General features: G+C 38.0%; 1 long non-coding RNA gene across 2 annotated transcripts; it reads right to left on the reverse strand.

Annotated features, from left to right (window-relative positions):
- Positions 1 to 88: 88 nt before the first annotated feature.
- LOC137198843 (uncharacterized) lies at positions 89 to 9,109 on the reverse strand. 2 transcript variants are annotated; one of them, XR_010931692.1, is made up of 3 exons: positions 4,458 to 9,109; positions 3,397 to 3,931; positions 89 to 2,185 (listed from the first exon to the last, which is right to left on the reverse strand). It is a non-coding gene; the product is annotated as an uncharacterized lncRNA (long non-coding RNA). The 2 variants fall into 2 exon arrangements; XR_010931693.1 differs by having other exon boundaries at positions 3,397 to 3,473; positions 3,653 to 9,109.
- Positions 9,110 to 19,886: the final 10,777 nt, after the last annotated feature.

A 19,886-nucleotide genomic window follows, 5' to 3' on the forward strand; every position in this document is an offset into this window, starting at 1 on the left:
AGAACAAGAGCATTTGAGTCAGCATATGTAGAGAATTGCATTACTTTATTACATGAGCATTAAATATTTTTATATTTCTTGAGTTTGTACACAAAACCTGCACATCCAGAGCAAGTAAAGGCTAGAAAGAAGACAGTTTATACAAATATATACACCTACTGAATACAAGCAGAACGTGAAAGAGTCTGTGAAACTTCATTGGTAGAACAGAGGTTGCACTATATGCAAGAATCAAGCACAATGTAAACTCTTTACCTACCTGCAGCTGTATCTCAAAACTAGTAAAATTGCCCATAAATGTGAACTGCCCAGTCGACTTTATATAAGCAGACATTACAAACTCCATGAAATGCCATATACAATTTTCCTATTATATTATGTTAAATTACGACCATGTTCCATAAAAGACTGGCAAAACTTCAACAAAGCTTACAGTGATACGAACAGACTTGAGATTTTTTCCTGAATGTTTTATGGTCCAGTGTGACCGTCCTTTGAAACTTAATACGTAATGCTCCTTTATGTTTTTCCTCCAATATTCAATGATTTAAATGGACAGAAAGACATAGACACATAGCTGGACTGGCTAAAAGACTGATAGACTGATACTGTACATAGTGACCTAGTATGACCATCTCTATATTCAATAATAAACATCTCTCAAGCATTTTATATGTAATGTATATGATTCCTTTTGGTTTCTCTACGCATCTATGCAGTCCTTACTTTCTTAAGTTTGTTAACTTATTTGTTCTTTCTCTCGCCACACCAGTTTTTCTCAAGACAGCCGCTGATTTTTTTTTTCCCAGTGGGTCATTGTGGCTCAGAGTTAGGACATTGTGTTTTCATGGTCAGTACCTTAACCCACTGAGTCACCAGGATGCCCCACCCTACTTTTTTTTTTTTATATTTTCCCATATTAGATTCATTGTTTGTTGTGAAACATATAACCAAGTCATATATTTGTTTGCCAAGGTCAATTCATTATTTGTCTAAAACTATTATAACTCATTCTTACCAATGACCCTTAGATTACCACTGGCAGGAAATCTATTGTTTGTTCAAGAAATTACAGTATTACCCAATTCTTGCAACAACGGAAAACTTTAAGGTGAATAATGATTGGAAAATATATAAATAAAATTGAAAGAAATACATCATTAAAATCTATTTTAAATGCTATTTTTCACTGGTGAATTTCAAAATACAAAGATATGATCAGTTACTACAACAAAGACATTCAATGCAGAGATCAGGTTACACAAAAAGGAAAAAAAAAGACAATGTAATTGTAAGGATATGTTCATATCTTTCAAATCTTTGATTTCAGCTACAAATGTGTATCTCCAAAATGTCAAATTTTCAGAAGCTGATCAAAACTAGCTTGCTTTAGTTGGATGTTGGTGCTTTTCTGACACAAAATCCAGTGTCTATTTTATTTTTCATAAAACAGTGACAATATTACTTATCTAAATAACTGTGTGTATTCAAATATTAAAATAGTGAAATAATAATTTCAATATAAATAAATTAACACTCAAGTGATACTTCCAAACTAGAAAAGAATATATATATAAATATAAAAATATCAATCATAAAGTAAAGAGAGAAATAGAGGGACTAGAAAATCTAGCCAGACTGCAACTTTTACCAACTCTTCCCAAGGCAAGATTCACTTTTGTGTTAAATTCTTGCCAAGTGTTTTATCTGTGAGCTGGGTTGGACCCAGAAGCCGTATATTTGAGGCTGAAAGAAAAAAGACTTGACTGATTCTCTGTGGTGGTCCAGCTAAGAGTGTGTAGCCAGGATCGTGACCACAACCACCATTATCAGCGGAAGGAATGAGCCAAAAACCCATGGTTACAATTTCTATGTAATTGTGCCTTATCACCACAGAAAAGAAAGACAAGATATGTTACAGTCTTTCTTTGGTCTTTTTTTTTTTTTTTTACTTCTGCAGAGATGAAATAAGCCAGTTTCTTAGGAGATACATGTGAAGGCAAACCTAAGAGCTTGACATATAAGTTTATAGATTGTCAACAAGATACAGAGGATAACAACTAAAGACTGTCTCAAAATCAGAGTTGGCATCTCTTTAGCCCTCAATGGAAGATGCAAGGGAATCTCTATCTTGATGTAAACTGAGCTTTAGTGAAGGAGGCTCTTTCTGATGAGATTGCATCATCTGTGAACACAGACATACAGTGAAAGTCAGCCTTTACTAAAAACCGATGAGCTGTACTGTAGCTGTTTCTACAGAATTTCTACAAGACTCCCTCGCTCCTGAGGTCATTGATCTGTGTCATTATTGGCCGACAAAACTCCACTTCCCCCTAACAGTGTAGGTGGCTACTGATAAGATAACACAGTAGATTTGGACAGAGTTGTTTATTAGTATTAGATAGTATGTATTGTAGTTAGTTAGTGTTATATTCCAAGGAATTGTACTCATACTGGACAGGAAGTAATGTGCACTTCATGTAGTTTGCAAAAGACACTGGACTCTAGCATGAAAGTCAGACGTGTTAGATGCGTATTAAACTCCACAGCCTTACTTTCTTCTTCACTTTAACCAAGCTACCAGACACCTGATTATATATATTTATTAATCAACAAACATCTTGTTACACTTTATTTATAACTGAGCTGGATGCTAATGAACCTGCACAAGTCTTACCTTAAGACTGTGTAGTGTTTGCACTTATGTTAATATTTTGTTTCTTGCACCTATTTATTATTTTGCATATGTTCTTGTCTGTTCTATGTTGCACTGTGTCCCCTGAAGAATGACATTTCTCTTTCCTTTATGTATACTATGCATATGTGAGGAAATTATATTAAAACTGAACTTATATTAAAACTGGCAATGTGAGCTGCCTAAAATTAACTGCACTATCTTTCTCTAACCTGAGCCATACTTTGCTGTCAATGCCATGAGCAGATGTTATAAATCAAAATAACTGAAAGAACATTGTCATTGATGTCATATTACTGAACTCTGTAACTCTGGGGTTTTGCAGAAATGTCCATTATTAGTATTCTGTCTGGCAATGCGGATGCTATTACATATGCAAGTCTACTAAGACACCATGGGTGACTAAGTAACAATCTGTCCAGGGACTACTGATGAAGAAAGCTTCTGGCCAATTCTGGCACATTTACAACTGTTGATTAAAAAACCAAAGAAAGAAAGAAAGAGATAGACTAGCCGACCTTTTGCTTGAAGTTTCACAGTCTATTCTAACAATCTACCAATTTATTGTGTCAGTGTCACAGCAGCAACTTTAGGCATTGGGATTCAGCCCCATGGGCACACTGATCTTTGTAAGAAGCCAAAGCTCAATTGTTTCATACTGCAAGTGTAGTAGTTGGAGACACAGCACTCTGGTGAGTTACCTTTTCATCCTTCTCTTAAGACTACAGTGTTCCTGTTGTCCTTAAAGAGCAGCTCCTATAGGGTTGAATGGCCTCATCTTGATTGGGTGTCCATGCAAATTTTAGTGCAAACAGAAAGAGACATGAGACATTAAGCAAATGCAGCACCGTTAGAGGATGTTGCCTGTGATTACAGGGCAGTTATGATGTGTTAGTTTGGATCCCACCATGTATTTTTAAGGCGGATGTGGAGCTGCAGAGGAGTATCACCACTCACTGAGAGCTTTTCACAGCATCACAGATGAGCCCTCCTCCAGTGGAGATGAGAGGAGAGGAAAAACATTTGGATTATATTCCTGGGGTCAGCATAACATTGGAAATGGAAGTGGCTAAGGGGGCTGATTCATCTGAGCAGCACGAGGTCCGCCTCCCTCAAAATGATTCGGTTGATAGTGAGACCAATCCCCTGATGGAACTGAACGTCCTCCCCTGAGGTTAACATGATGAGCCCGCTCGCACAATATGGCTTCCATCAATGCCTGTGTGGTGTGAGAGGCTGTTAAAGAGGAAATCACACCCAGGAAGGTGAAATGTTAGACTCTGAGCCTTTTTAAGGCATTTTCTTACACTGCCAATATTATTTTGAGGCTAGCTTTGAGGCCATGGAAAATAAGGGTGATTAAAAAATACTGTACTGTTTTGCTAGTGATAATTAATCATCAGCTTTTCATATTGAAGACAACGACAAAACAGCTACATTGTAGCCTTAGAGCAGGTAAAAATCATTGAAAAACAGGGCACACATTATGTGCTTCAGTGGATAAGGTGTGTTATGTATCATTTGTTTGAATCACACCCGAAGCAACATCAGCAAACCAAGAACTGTGATGACCTGACTCATTTTTGGTTTTCTATGAAAGATAGTACAATAGAGGGAGGTGTAGGACCAGGAGTGGCCCCTTCCAGCATGGACAAGCCCGTTATATTTCACTGTGACTGTAGCTTACATGATTACATATGAACTTCATTGATTGGTTGAAAACGTTATTCAAGTATCAATCTTTAAAGTATCAAACACTCACCTCCTGTAGACTTGAAGGGTGGCTGTAAAAAGTTGTGGAGGGTAGCAGCCGTCGTCAGCGGTCACAATGATATTTCATTGGTGATCCAGTTTCGCAGTGAGAACAAAGAATGAAAATATTAATAATAAACTACTGAAACCATTCCTGACTTATAAAGAGGAGCAAAATCGGCTTCTCCGCTGTCCATCTATTTGCCAGTTTTTTACCAACACTAATAGTATATATTGTCACCAGTACAAAACTACTTTTTTCCACTGTGAAATCTGTTCTTGTCACTGTCGGAGTCATTGTAACTGACCACAGAGACGTGGTGATTTTAAAGGCAATGATTCAAGTTGACCACAGTCAGTTTCCCCCAATGAAGACATTAAAACTTTTCTCAGAAACCTTTCAAGACTGTGTGGGTGATCGGTGAGGTCATGGAAGGTGTTTATCTATTTGGTCATTAAACTACTGTGTGGATGGAAGCTTTGTGGTTTTGGAGAAAGTCTTTGTACTAAAGGGAACATCTTAGCCTTGGTCATTATGATCATGCAGAGCACTCACATAATCAAATCTCATGAGGTGGTTCCCATACTAAGCACATCTTTCCTTATACCAAATGTAAATCCAACTGGACAAGTGGGGAAATAGAGATATTGCTCATTAATCCAGGTTTTTCCACTATGTTGTGCGTTTTTTTTTGCACTGACCTTCGGTATAAGTGGTCACTGAATGCAGCTCACATTAGTAAAGCTCACACTGTGTTTATGTTTACATTTTGTCACAAAGATGTAGATTTTTGTCAGGCAGTGAGCTTCAAAATGCGACCACCTGTCCTCTTTATTGCTGTCACGTGATTTTACTCCATGATCTATTCTAAAGATGCTGTTGGCTTCAGTGAAACATCAACAAAGAGATGTATATGTGATATATACATAGACAGGACATAAATTGAGATGCTACATTTCATGAACATTACACTTACATGGATATGAGTTTCACTGCAGCACTGTTTTTGGAGACTGGCTTGATGAGGAGCTGCATGAGGAAGAGTTTTGAACAAACAAAAATTTCATGAACTAAAACTAAAATCTTTTTTACGGACATACAAAAATTCATATTTGTGATGTTTAGTTTCTCTTTATCTTTCATGTCCCAAGGGCGTGATGCCCGCTCAGTGTTGTCATGCCGTTGTTCGTACAGAAGTGAATTGAGAGTACAAACAAATTAAAGGCAGTGCTTCAGCAGGAAGACATAAATAGCAAACAAGTCTGAGAGAATCCAAGGTTATGAATAAACCTGTGCACAACCAAAGGCACACCCAAAATCCTAAATGCACAGTTAAAGTCTGACTTCAAACACTACATGTGGATATTAGTTTAAGAACATGCAGTTCCTGTTGTGCAGATGCCAGCCCCTATATTAATATTTCTTGATTGTACACTACAGTTTCAGAAAAGTTTATAACTGTTTATTGTATTGAAAATGTTTTTCTTCCGATTTTAAGAAAAAACAGTGGGTTTTAGGTGAGTTGTATTGTAATGAGTGATGAGTATATTGCTGAGTCTGAATAACAAAATAAATATGAATAAATAAATCAATGAGTAAGTAATTTGGCCTGTTTTCTAAAGTTTCTATTTTGGTATTCAATTTTTATGTAACAAATTACTGAAGATACAAGGATGTATAATATTCACTTCCAATATTTGTCTTATATATTGATCTTAATATTTTAAACAATTATTAAATTATGCATTGAAAACCACAAATATATAATGTTATAAATGTTGGATTGCACTCAAAATTCAACATTTGTAGTAATTGTACAAAGAAATTGAAGTATATTGATGTTGACAGAAGTTAACCAGGGTTATGTGCATACTTTTATGGAGCATAGTTAGCTCAGAGTACAGCTTTTGGGCTGGTGGAAAGAGCAACTGGGGTGATATTAATATTGAATTTAGTATAATTTTTAATGAGTAGGAGTAAATTGAACAAATATATGCATCTGAAAATTGTAAAAACTTATGAATGACCACAACCATCTTACATTTAGAGTCAATTTGAGGATAACAGATATGACAAACCTACATTTTTATTATATTTTGCAATATTACAATATTTATATTATGTAGATTAGGTGAAATAATAATATTTCAAATTTAGGGAAATATATTATTTTTACAGCTAGTGTGTGTCTTTGTGTGTGTGTGCTGTAGCCCTAGGAAATATATTACTGTAAAAAGAGTAAGTATTTATTCTCACATTATGTCTCTCGTGATAAATTATCTAACGGCACTTAGCTTTGAGAGGTTTCGATTTCAAACTCATCCGTCATAAACAGCCAGATCAAATAAAACCTGTCCCAGAGAGTGTCATAATATCTGAACATCTACTCTTCACCTGCAGTAAAATCTGGAGTTTTGTAATTAGATCACTGGACTTTCTCTCATGCCCAGAACAATTTCTATAAACTGAATTTATAACGTGGAGTAGCTTAAAGGTTTTAGTGGCTATCACATAAAGAGAGAGGGAGAGGGGAACAAATGTGTGAAAGAGGGGAAAAAAAAACAGAAAGACGGAGATACTTGTCAAATGGAAAGCATAACTTATGAAAAAGTAAATCTGGTTTTGGTTTACGCGCTGGACTGCTGCTGGTCTGTCCATATGTCAGTATAACATTTATAGATTTTACATACACACTTTTGCTCACAAATCAACAGCCTGTCTTTTTCCTGTCTTTTTCTCTCCCTCTGTCTGCATTTCCCTCTTCTCTGTCTTTCCTCCCGTTTGTGCATTGTGTCCCTCGACTCTTAGAGCAACCACACACACACACACACACACGAAGAGATTCTGTGTCTGGAAGATGAGATTTTAAAAAGTTGTTTTAAAACTTTGAGGCGTTTAGTAAAAGTGCAGATATAAATCTGTCTTGGTACCACCATGACACATGGCATTAACCAGAGAGACTCACAGAGAGAGAGAGAGCTCTTTGGAAATATGTAAAGCTTTGTCCTTTGTGTTCTTAAAGCTTATTAATTTGAAGAGAGAGGAGAAATAAGAGGGATACTGTTGACAGATACTATTGAAAGTTAATAGATTTCGTGAGACCTCATTTTTTTCTTTTCTCCTCGTATTTATTCGTGATCTAATGTACCGCACTGGTAGAAATACAATCCTTTGTCCAGATTAGACTGTAACACTGATTGTACTTAATGGTGATGTCACTGACATGCATGAGTACTGTCAGCTGGTAACCCAGTTACTCAAGTAACATGTAAACAAATCATCACTGTGTTAGAATAGCAGTTTAACAACTTCTCTTACAATCAGTGTATTTATGCAGAAGTTGGGGCAAGTTCTCATGGTACTACCACCTGCACAAAACTGCATAGTCACTACATTTAAATACACAATTACATTAAGAATGATCCTTTTAAATGTGGATTCTTATGTCACCTGCCTTTGGACACACACAGGTAACATAAGTCTGTGAGCATAATCTAGTTAAGATCATTGTATGATTATTGGAAACACAGTTAAGATGTCTGTCAATTTGAATTAGGTTACTTCTTCCACTTTAGTTTTTTTTGCTGTATGTGCAAAATTGAACTCCCTGTATCCAAGTTTTCTTCCATTTTCTTTTGAAATAAGGTTTTATACTTTGGTGTTTTCCTTGCACAGTCAAAGGTTAGTGGAGTGGAGTGCCGCTAACAAGATTACATAGGGAAGATTTGTTAGTTTGTTTTGTCCTGTTGTTGCTATTTGATTTGTGAGATCTGTTTTTTTAATTTGTGCTGTATCTGTTTATTTTTATTCTATAAAATGAGACTTGTGATGAAGAAACATACTGTATATATAAATAACCTTGATGTCAACAGAAACCATGCTGCTGATCAGCACTGACTTGTGCCGCTACCACTGGGATCATCATTATTTTCCACTGTGTTAGGAGTAACCTCGCGCTCAGTCAGAGGGGAGCAGGCGGCCCCATCTTTCTCATACTCTTTTTTTAAATTTTGGCAAGCTGTTCTCTCTCAGAGCAGGACACCACAGCTGGACTGGAATATTCTGTTTACAGGTTTATTCATGGTGACAGGGAGGCTAAATGGTGGGGTATTAAAGGTGCACAAAACGGCTTATGCCAAATGAAGAGAGTTTTTCCAAAACTCATGGAGTCCAATTTTGGCTCAAATCAAACCAAGCACACAGAAGTCATGGTTACAGTGAACATTAAACACATAAACTATCCAATTTTTATTTCATTTCACTTCTTGGCAGCTGCACGAGTCTGCTGAACTTTCCAGAACTCTCTCACTCCTCACCCCCGGTGTAGCAAAACCTACAGTCCCATGGTGAACAGATGACGGATGTGCAAGATACTGTAATTAAAGCTGACAGCGACTAATGAACAAGCCTTGTTACAGGACTATAGTTACTGATAATAAACCCAAACTATCATCCTTTTACACATACATTACGCCCATTAATGGAGACATAATTTGTCTAAATATGTTGCATAGTAAAACTGCATTAATAATGCTAAAATACTATCATTTTTTTCAATAAGGCTTGAAAAGGAGTTAGGCTGATAACAAGTCAAGATATATCCAGATCTATCCCTTTAAGTAAATACATGTAAGTAAAAGTAGCAAGTGAAAATACACAAGTATAAACTGTAACTGAAATAAAGTATGAAGAAAATATGCTTAAAGTATCAAAAGTACTAATTAATCAGGGTGTCCACTTTCAGAGTGCTACATCTCATTAGATTATTATTACAGATCTATTATCATAGAAGTCTCATAATAATGTTATAGTTAAAGCCAAATTGAGCTGCTTTATGTACCACTGGGTAATTTAATCTGCAACAGTGCATCATATGTCATGGGTTGATCATATCTACAGCAAGTACACAGTTTGTAACTACTAGCTGAGGCTGTAAAATAACTGGCGGAGTAATAAAAACCCCAAAAAACATTACATTAAACTCCAAAGTTACTTTAAAAAAGTGCATTCAACTCTCAGGACCAAGACCTAGGTTTCATCAAAAACTAGAAGTGCACACATCTCAAACAAACAACTAAATGTCTGTTCATAGTGCTTCAGTTTTGCTTAAGTAAGTATATGTATGAGATGTCAAGTACAATATTTGTAGTATAAAGTAGCAGGAAATAGAAATACTCAAGTAATGAACAGTAGTTGAGTAAATGTGCTTAGTTTTGTACTTTCCACCACTGAATATAGTCAGAGTCTGTAATGCTAGCCAGTGGTTTGACACCTGCAGTGTGTGTGTCACGATTAGTGGTCATGATATGCCTAATGCATAAATCAACACCATCATTATCACACTTCCACAGCAGCCATCATAGCTTGTTCCTCATCTTAGTGTCCTCTCTGTTCAATCTAACTTTGTGTTTATGGTTTACACAAGCGCACAAATACACGCATTAGAATTTACTCAGCGTTTGATGACAGTCATGACAACAACACAGCTGCACGTCTGTGTGTGTGTGTGTGTGTGTGTGTGTGTGTGTGTGTCTCCTGCGCTCAGTCTCTGGTCGAGTCAGACAATAGGACAGTTATACTGGTGAAACCGCCGGCTCAGCCCCGGCCCGCTCCTCACATTTTCCATCTCACCATGTTCTCTCTCGCTTTGCCTCTTTTTTCCCCTCGTCTTCTCTTTCTGCTCAGGGGAGATGAGAAGTAAAGGAGCATTCGTTTATACAGGACTGAGCAGGACTTTTTTTCATTCCTTCTTTCTTTTTTAGGCCTTCATCTCTCGTAAATCTTCATCTTTCTGTTGTCAATTCTGGATTTTTTTACTCACTTTTTTACTATTAATCCATTCTTTCTTTTTTTCTTTCTTTCTCTCTGTAGTATTACACATGACTGAAGAGTTACTTTCTTACACTGTTACAAATAACATGCTGTTTTAATTTTTCTGAAATTTACTTGGTAATATGTTCTTAAAAAAACAAATATCAACATTCAAAATCCGCATCCTGGGTTTATAAAACTCAATGAACTTACTGTAATTGGCCCTAGAAATTATTTTTATGGTGCAGTGTTCCAGATGTGTTTATTGTTACGGGTAAATATTGGATGTGCCTAAGTTAAAGTCTATTGTGTAAGTAATCATTCATGGCTCGTTTGATTGTATTTTATCTGCCCCGTAGCCTCATTTATAAAAGCGTTTCACAAACAAGTTTAATGAAACCAATATGCTTACAGTACGTCAAAGTAATTCTCTTTCTAACTCTGAAGTCGATGTGGAAAAGGTCCCAAAGTGCATGCACTCACCCAGTTCATCATTTGCAATTGAAAGAAGCTGAACGTATATGAAGGGGGGAACCCAACCCGCCTCCATTCCACTGGTAGCTTTGTTACGGAGAGGAAGTAAAAGATCATGCTGACTGAAAAAAGGCTCGCTGCCAAATCTATTAGGTTACGTGACAGTGAAATTACTGTGAAGAGTAATCACTCTACATAATGTTTTTGTGTGTATTTATAAATTAAAGAAAGAAAAAAAAAGAAGAAAATAGGAGAAAAATACATTTCTTTCATATTAATTTAAAGAAACGCATTCATATTGTCATAGCTTCTGTTCTTGTGTTATGTAGCTACAGTTAGCGCTTGTTCTTCGGTAAGCAAGTATACACCAAAGCCAACTTCGGTTTTGTGCTGTGATGATGAAAAAGCAATTTACTTTATGAAAACATAGAAGAAAAATGTTCTACAATTATTTATTCATTTCATAATTTTAACTGTTTACACTTATTAAAGATGATTAGGTCTAGCCTAAGTGACAACAAAATCAGACCAATATGCCATTAATTATGATTGGTCATAGTATTTAAAGTAGCACGAAGCGGTGCCCAACCGAATCCACAATGGCTTATTTGCTACTGCTCGATGCGTTGGCCAAGCAAGCCTTGAGAAGACAGCTTGTATTTAAAGATTGAGTTTGCTGAAAGTGAGGAGTGGCTCGTAAGCTGTTTTCGATTACTGAGGCAGATTCTTCAAAACCTGTGTGCTCTTCTGGAGCCTCAACTAAGATCAGAGACAAAATGATCTAATCCCACTCCACCTCATCTGCAAGTACTCAATGCTATCAGTTTCCTGGCTACTGGGACCTTCCAGAGAGAGATCAGTAATAGGTCTGGCGTATCCTAGTCCACTGTTAGTGGTGTGCTCCAAGGTATCATCCATTTAACACCACAGTACATTCAGTTTCCATACACTGCTGCTCAGCAGACCCAGATAAAAAGGGATTTTTGTGCCATTGCTGGACTGCCCAAGGCACCATCTCTAAATCTGTTCCCATTCCTCAACAGAAAACAATTCCATTTAATCAACGTCAAAATAATATGCGATGCACAGAATCACATCTAGAATGTGGCGGTCTGCCGGCCGGGGGGAGCTTACGACTCTTTCGTGCTGCATAACAGTTCAGTGGGTATGCGGTTGGATCGAGGTGCTGCTGGAGATGGGTGGCTTACCAGTAAGTGTTATAATATGATAGAATTTTCATAAGTCTGCATTATTACCTTTCAACATGAATCCAACTTTTAATTAAGGTGATCGCTACTACTGTGGCTTATGACACCACTTACCAACCCTCAAACCTAGCAGGAGGTGGCCTATAACTAGAAATCGACGCGTGCTCACTCAGTGGTGGAGGTGGAGCAGACTATTGGTATACTGAAAGGCCAATGCCTAGACACAGCAGGTGGCAAGCTTTTATATACACTTGAGAAAGTGTGCAAAATAACCACCGCCTGCTATGTTCTGCACAATACTGCAATGAAACATGGTGTGCCCCCATCCCAACCCCCAACCACCTGAAGACGTGGAGGTTAATGGTTGCGTGGGACCTGACTACAGACGTGGCGTTGAAATCCGACAGCGACTTGTTTCACTTTTTTAACCTGTAAGCAGATCACTTTTGTTGTGAAATGACCTTGAACTTGTGATAGCATTTATTTGATAAATGGTTTTTAAAGTTTCATTTATTTCTTTAAGAGTGCCATTAATTTGTCATTAATAACTGCTCTTGAATTTTAGTATTACCGACTCTGAGATGATGTCTGTTGAGGTGGATCGTCTTGGTGGTCCATCTCTGAGAGATGGATGGCACACTGGAGCCAGATGCATCTGAAAAATAAAATAAAGACATACATATGTTTTTAGTTTAATTTATTCATAAACCAATGATTTAAAATGGGCATGTAGGTTAAAACAAAAATGGCCATATGGTAGGTTATAGATTAGGTAAAATTCAAGTGATTTTCAAATGTGTTTAATGTAGAATCAAGCAATCACCTTAATTAAATTCCCTTTGAAGATTAAAAATTTGGATTGATGCTTACTGTTTTCTTCAGATCTTGCTAGTGATCCTGGGGCATGCTGTCTGGTGCTGACAGGATGTTTCCTGGCTGTGGTAGGTCACTGTCCAATGGAATATCAGACTGCACCCCAACAGAGAAACCTCTCCAATGATGGCTCATCCATGTATGTTGTTTTGACAGTTTCCTGGCCCCCTCCTGTGGCTGTAATAGTATGCTTGGCAGCAGACAGCTGTTTTTTGGTGTCCATTTTCAGATCAAACCATCTTTTAAAGAAATTTCACTAAGAGTTCTTTCTTCTGCACATACAGCACCAATCGCACTGGTGATCTCTTGCAATGCTTTGCACTTTTCTGGACCAGTGACCCCCCTGCTCACACTTGAAAATTAACTTCATTAAAGTAATAATCTCAAAGACTTCATTTAAATAAATGTCTGTTAAGTAACACAATGGTGATTGAGCCTGTGGCCTGCTGATGAAAGCCTTTGCATTTGCAGTATTACGATTATTACAAACAATGTGTCAGTGGCGACTTTCCTGCCATGCATTCAAGTCAGCGTAGCTGACGCAACAGACTCGCTCTTCATTTGCTTGTGTGCAAAGCTGCTTATCTTATGAAAGCTTTTTGTTATTGGCTTTTTACTCGTGAAGCTTTTATTGCACGTACAGTAACTGTCTCTCCTTTGCTGCACTGCGTGTGCCCCGCCCCTCTACTATTCCGAGCAGAGGAATAGAGACAAAGTAGCGCGGCTATAAATGACAGCAAAATGCAGTAAAGACTCACACACTGAGCTGAAATGAAATGAGTGCACATAAATTAGGTAAATAACATAAATAAACAGTCCTTGCTGCATTTTGCTGTCATTTATGGTTGTGCCATATCCTCTCCTCTCCACTCCACTTGTGTTTCAACAAGGGTTCCTTGTGTGTGTGTTACTTTAAGTAAAGCTCTCTCTGCAGAAGAAACTTTTTTTTCTGGCATTTTGGTGGCATTTTTCCTTTTTTTTTCTTTCTTTTCTTCTTTTGTCTGAGTTTAATGTTACCTGTCAAAGTGCAGTGGCTTGATGGTTTGTGGTTTGCACACGACACTTAATTCTGCTGCCCTTATATAGGCTTATTGGGGTGTTTCCTTATGCTAATTGCAAATTGCCTGGCACGGACATCTAATTTAAGATCAAATGCAATCCATCAACATACTCAGGTGGGTAAGAACAGACTTGGCTGTCAGCGCAAAGCTCATTAAGTATTTTTTCTATGAAATGGCAAGACATAAAATTACAGTTTTACAAAGAATAGAGAAAACACTTAAAGTTTTTGAAATATTTAGGTCTCATTGGTCATTGATATCGTTAAATAACAGTACTTGAAAAGGAGCTCTGTGAATCTGCACTCAATTGCTCTTCCTCTTCCAGTTCACTGTCACTCAACAATGACAGTGAACTGAAATTGAATTGTGAGAACTGAATGTAGAAGTATACAGACAGTTGAATTTTCAATGAGGATCAAATACAGTTTCAGAGCAAATTAATTCAGTTTCATAATATTACATTCAGTTTCAAGTTTACTGAAATTCTGTACCAAACTAATAAATTCAGTTTCAAATTATGCTATTCAGATTGAGTTTTTCAATGCGGTTATTCAAGTTAAACAATACAAATTTAAATTTTGTAATTCAAATTCAGTTTTTTAATTCAATTATTCAAGTTGAGCAATTCAAATTCAAATAGAAATGATTCAAATTCTATTTCTAGTGACACATATTTCTGCTCATAGCGCATGAATCCCACATAGGAGAAAAATAAGACAACATTCATGCATGAGGCCCAATATGTCTTCTTTCCTTCACCTGTGTCCTCTTCATGACTGAAATGGATTTCAGCAGGAGCAGGAGCTTTAATCTCTGTCCACCACCGGGTCAGTGTAGCTCTCTGAAAGGAGCAGCAGGTCTTAATATGTTGTCCACATAGTGAATGATGCCAAACAACCTTTTGGTTACTATTGCTGGAATAAATAAATAAATATGTGATTCCAGGAAGCAAAAAACCCCCCAAAACAAAACAAAAAAAAAACTAAATTGTGAGGGGATTAATAAATCTAAACGCCTTCAAAAATCATAACTTTCATACATACGGGTCATCAGGGTAAGACCCAGAGTAAGTGTACTGTAAACATAGTTGATGAAGGGAACAATGGCATAATTGAGAACTGCACAAACGCACACACACACATGCAAGATCATATACACACAGACTTCTCACTTCATGAAATGCCAACCTTTCTACACACACACACACTCGCACACACACACACACACGCAGACTTATCTAAACACAGTCTAATGCAGTACCGTGCACTATGGAAAATGTATATGCGGAACAAATTTGATTCATAAATGGGCAGGTTTCAATTTGAATCCTCGCCCAATCTCTTATGGCTGGCTGCTAAAATAGAGCTCAGCCTGTGGAACTGGAGAGAGAAAGAGAGAGAGAGGGGGAGAGAGACGGAGGGAGAGAGATGGAGAGGTGGAGGTGGGAGACGAGAGAATCACCATTCAAGGTGATTTGAACGATAGTTTCTGTGCGGAGCTACAAGGCTGGTTGAGTGAATATGAGCAGCCAGCTAGTGAAGCCAATTTTATACTTGGCTAAGTTTTCTCTTATACTATGTACCTGAGTACACACACACCGACACACACACACCGACACACACACACACACACACACACACACACACACACACACACACAATCTACATATGTACAAACAGACACCTGCAGGTACACATGTGTGCACATATCCTCAATTTGACGGATTTTCATAATCTTTTTTATCCTTGTGATGACCACCTGGGCAAGAATACACACATGCACACAAGAATAGCTCTTATTTTATTTCTCTAATGGCAGGTGTCCTCACCTAATGATGAAAACAGTGAAAAAAGACAAATATAGAAATACACTGCATGCCCAAAAGCAGAACAAGGATGTACATTCCAAAACCGCGGGCATTACGGTAATATCCTGCTATAACTCCACTCTTCTGGGAAGGCTTTCCTCAAGATTTTAAGGACCTGGCTGCAGGGATTTGCTCCCATTCAGCCACAAGAGCAACAGTGAGGTTGGACGATAAAGTCTGGCTCACAGTCAGTGTTCCAGTTCATCCCATGCTGGATGGGGTTGAGGTCAGGCGTCTGTGCAGGCCAGTCAAGGTCTTCCACACCAAACTGGGAAAACTATTTCTTTATGTACCTCGCTTCGTGCACAGAGGCATTGTCATGTATGAGTACAGCAAGAAAAATGTGTCAATGTTAATTTGGGCACCTGTCTGTTGTTTTAAGACAGACTTGGAAAAACTGTGTACCCGTCTTTTAATTGGAACTAAGAGGTCTAAACATAACCCCAGACCAAAATATATGACTCTATTCTCTATAGTAGGAAAAGGAGAGCTAGAGAGAGACATGAGAAAGAAAGAGAAACATAAAAATAAAGTGAGGAGGGGGTGTAAGTGTGGCGAAGACAGAAAAAGAGAGAAAACAAGAGAGAAGATGATGAAAAAGCAAACAGGTTCTTCATATTATCACCATCTAACCATCCAACTAACCATCAACGGCTACAACACATTATGAAAAGATTAAATATCCGAGACACTACACGTGGAGAGGACAATTAGCCGCCTGCACGCTGTTATACAGTTTGATTAATGTCATGTGCAGTACACGACTTTCTTGTAAACTTTAAATGACACCTAACGATGTCATTGCAGATCAAAACAAAAATGGAAAAAATTACAAGTCCAGTACACAGATAAACTGTATTTGCCAAAGTACATGTGTGCCCTACACTCTTTCCTTCTTTCACTCAGGGCGTGGTTCCACAGACAGGAAACAGTTCCCTCTGCTTTTAGCTGGGGCCCTGCACAGGGTGTATATATGTGTGTGTGTGTGTGTGTGTGTGTGTGTGCGTGTCGGGGTGTAGTGTGCCCACTCAAACACGTCAATAAGTGAAGAAATACTTTTCCCCTCTCTTTCGTCAGAGCAAGCCATTGGTCCGTCTCTTGTTTCCAAGCTTGAGTCATATCTGACTGATTCCAAAAATTCTGTGATTTTTGTTCATCCAAAACATTTTACATTTCCTAAGTAGTAAGTGAATTTCACTGTAAAGTAGACCACAATGTTTAATAGACATAGACTTCCAAAATAATGTTCTAAGAGCAGAAATATTTTTTTTCACAAATCTTCTTTATCCAATGCCAATTTGAAACATGGTATCGCAGAGATGAAATGATGAATGACGAAATATTCTGCACTATCTTATTCTATTCTATTATGTTCTGTTCTATTCTACTCTGTTTGTGTGTGTTTGTGTCCAGACGGACGTCAAAGTGGTCAGTTCATCTTGGCTAAGTTGCCAAGGGCTGGACCAGTGTGGTTTTGTTTGAGCTCATTGCCAAAGTACTGCGCATGTGTGTGTGTGTGTGTGTGTGTGTGTGTGTGTGTGTGTGTGTGTGTGTGTGTGCAGAGTTGGGCTGTCCTCAGGCTAAAATGAGCACCGACCACAACAGACAAACAGATCGACTGATAGACAGACAAAAAGAAGGAAAGAAATTGAGAGAGAGAGCGACCACAGAAGAGAGAGAGGGCCTCCCTGTGAAATAGTTTCCAAATACAACAACTCCTTCACACACACACACACACACAGTTTTTCAACACGGAGGTCACGGATCTCGACTGCTCCTTTACTGGACACTGGATTAAATCTACACTGGTCCTCCATATGTTGTCCACACTGATGTTTGTAGGATGGTAGTGAGAGTAGGATGTCTTGCTCAGTCAGTAAGCTGTATGTCATCAACTGTATGTTGTTCTTCATTTGCAATGTATGAAGAAGAAACCCTATACCGAGGTAGTAGGATGCCTTGCTCAAGGGTACTTTTAATGTGGCTGAGTTTCACGCGTTCAGTTTCACTGCTCAGGAAGGATTCAAACCAACTGCCTTCAAATCACAGCTGAAACAGAAAAGTGCAGATGAGAGTAGAGAAAAATAAAATGTATATTTATTGCTGTGTGCACGAAGAAATAAAGGCCAGTAATTGCAACATAAATAAACATAAATAAATAAAATAAAAAATTGGCAGAATTACCATTGAGGAGTCTAATTTAATACAACAAATACTGATAAATTTAAAGCCTTGTCATTATGAATTACATTAAACATGTTTCATTGTGTAAACAGACATTTCGCACAATGAAACACGCCGGCATGTTCATCACGTTGCTATAGATACGAGTACCGTTGTGAAAGCCCCGCAATTCACCAGGCAATTACTGTAGTCATTCAGCGCATAAATAAATACTGCTTCCTATGGTGCATTGTTTGTTAATACATACAGGACAAACATATTTTTGTCCTTTTTTTTTTTTTTTTTTTAGCTCTGGGTGTTTTTATTTCATTCTGCTTGGATCCATTCTTGCATCAGTTACCAGACTGTGGATCAGTATGTTGTGGCAAGAGATTGTGTTTTACATTGTTGTGACTTCAGAGTATTAATAATATAAGTAACACTACAAGTATCTGACATGGCTTGCCTATTTTAGATATATTTGAGTATCATAAGAGGTTAGTAAATTTACTTTAGCCCATACCATGCACTACGGACCAGCCAAAAGAAATTGAGGTTAACCTGTAATTGGGACCATATGCTTTCTCTTGTTAAGGTAAATAAATGCCATGTCAATTATTGTCACCTATACAAATTATGACTGAGATGATTGGTTTTTCATGTCTCAGTACCAGCTAGTTACTATCATAGCTTGTGGGTTCAGAGCTGCCCGGCCACAGGAACAAATCTAAAGAGGCCTCTGCACTGGTAAAGACATTATCGCTTAGAATAACCCTGTCCTGGATGTGTGTGTGTGTGTGTGTGTGTTTATGTATGCGTAATTGTTTTGACCAGCAGTTAAAGATCTGAACATGCAATCGGCTTCTCTGTGGTAAAGTCTCTTCTTTCTTTTTTACTTTTTTTGTTGTTTCCCTGCATGCGCCATCAACCCGGCCTCCACCCCTTCCTCCCTCCTTCTGTCTCATTCTTTTCTGCTTCTTGTCTTCATAAAACTGTTTTTAAACTTTGTATATCTTCTTTGCTTGTTTGATGAGGTTTTGCCCTCCCCTCTCCTTGGTCGCCGTGCCCCTCTGTTGTCTGTTTTTCTCTCTTTCCTCTCAGACTTTTTCTCTGTCTGTGTTTCTCGACAATGAACCTCAGTGACCCCGTAGACTGGCCCTCTTTTATGGGGATACCACTCAACTTAAGGAATGGGACAGTTTCTCTGTCCTGCAGGAAAGTTGTTTTTACCATTGTGTCGCCACGGTTTCACTGTTGTTCCAACGTCATGAGACTGTGTTAGCTTATAATGTCGGCTTTCAGTCCTTCTCATCACCCTACAAACTTTCTAGACGAGAAAGACAGGAGTAATGGTTTCATAAGGTAGCCCATGTGATATTCACATTGAATATTACATGTGTAGGCCAAACAACTCAGTGTGTCTGGCTGCTAATGTCAGTTTGAAGTGCTTCACACTGGATTTACCCCCCACGTCTGTTTTGTTCACACAGGATAAACTAAGTCTATGTTTCACTTGGATTTACAAAGCAAATCCCAGATGTCCGGATACGATTGAAGCACAGCTTGATGAGCCTTCTTAATGTGCGCCCAAAATGCTCAACAAATCAAAGTTCTCGTTCATTCCCACTGCAGCTTTCAACCCCAAAGAGAAGGAAAATGAGCAAAAAAAACAAACAAAGAAAATGTACTGAGATGCTTATATACCTGGGGCCAAAAAGATCCAATGACTATTTTTTGGCAGAAGGAGGTAGACTTTTGCAGGTGAATTCTTACTTAATAGATGATGGGAAATGTAGATTCACATGGGATAAAAAGCACAGCCAACTTCTGCAGCCTTGATAACTCACAGGAGGACTGCAGGCAATACCTGACAATACGACTGCACTGATAAATGACAGTTGGACGTGATTTTCATGATTGCGACAGTCCCAGAAAACCATTTTATGGCTTTGTCTGAAATACACAAATCATATGGGCACTG

Source organism: Thunnus thynnus, chromosome 15 (genome assembly GCF_963924715.1).
Source record: "Thunnus thynnus chromosome 15, fThuThy2.1, whole genome shotgun sequence".
In the NCBI taxonomy this organism is placed as follows: Eukaryota; Metazoa; Chordata; class Actinopteri; order Scombriformes; family Scombridae; genus Thunnus; species Thunnus thynnus.